Below are 922 nucleotides of genomic sequence, written 5' to 3' on the forward strand. Positions count from 1 at the left end.
TCTAATTAGGAGAATTATACTGGAGATAACACTGTGAAGAAGAAAGAGGAGAAAAGAAGAACAACAAAGGAGGAAGAGGAGAATAACTTAGAAGCAAAGGATAAGGAAGAAGGAAGAGTAAAGGGAGAATGAGGAGAAGATGAAGAAGAGGAAGAAGAAAAACGAGTTAAGGGAAGAAGAGGAGAAAGGAAACGCACAGATTACAGAATGCTGTGGACATGTGTTCAAAGGAACAAAATAAAGCCGATAAAATAAGATAGGCCAGCCTGGTTAGCTTAGTTGGTAGTGCGTCTGCCTTGTAAGCGCTAGGTCGCGGGTTCGATTCCCGCCCCGGGCGGATTTTATCCTGATGGGATAATGTTCGTTCTCGGAACGGCTGGCTTTCTCCTATCCTGTCTTCAGGAATACCAATCTAAACAAACTTTCTTCAAAACTTGGCAACGAACACGATTTTCAAAACCTTCTTAATCTATAACCTAGGATCTAAGAATTGAGTTTTTTTTTGCAACCTATTAAAACACACGAATCTCTTGTATGTTTTTAAAATTTAGAAAGGTCATTGATCTAACAGGCGATGAACTCTTAACAGATTGAAAGGAAACGCATCACAGATTAGAGAATGCTGTGGACATGTGTTCAAAGGAACAAAATAAAGCTGATAAAATAAGATAGAGACAAGAGGAGAAGGACGAAGAAAACCACCACCAGAGTAAGATGGAAAGATAAATTGCAGACGGGAAAGGAAGAGAGATCAAGGAGGATGTGAAGGATAATAGGACGAAGAGTAGGAGGAGAAGGAATAAGAGAAGAGAAGAAGATCAAAAAAAAAAAAAAATAAAATAAAAAAATAAGATAGAGACAAGAGGAGAAGGACGAAGAAAACCACCACCAGAGTAAGATGGAAAGATAAATTGCAGACGGG

General features: G+C 38.8%; 1 non-coding gene across 1 annotated transcript; it reads left to right on the forward strand.

Moving 5' to 3' along the window:
* Nucleotides 1-264: 264 nt before the first annotated feature.
* On the forward strand, nucleotides 265-337 carry Trnat-ugu. The gene has a single exon. It is a non-coding gene; the product is annotated as a tRNA-Thr (tRNA).
* The last annotated feature ends 585 nt before the right edge of the window (nucleotides 338-922 follow it).

This window comes from Diaphorina citri, unplaced genomic scaffold (genome assembly GCF_000475195.1).
Source record: "Diaphorina citri unplaced genomic scaffold, Diaci psyllid genome assembly version 1.1 scaffold6938, whole genome shotgun sequence".
Classification (NCBI taxonomy): domain Eukaryota; kingdom Metazoa; phylum Arthropoda; class Insecta; order Hemiptera; family Psyllidae; genus Diaphorina; species Diaphorina citri.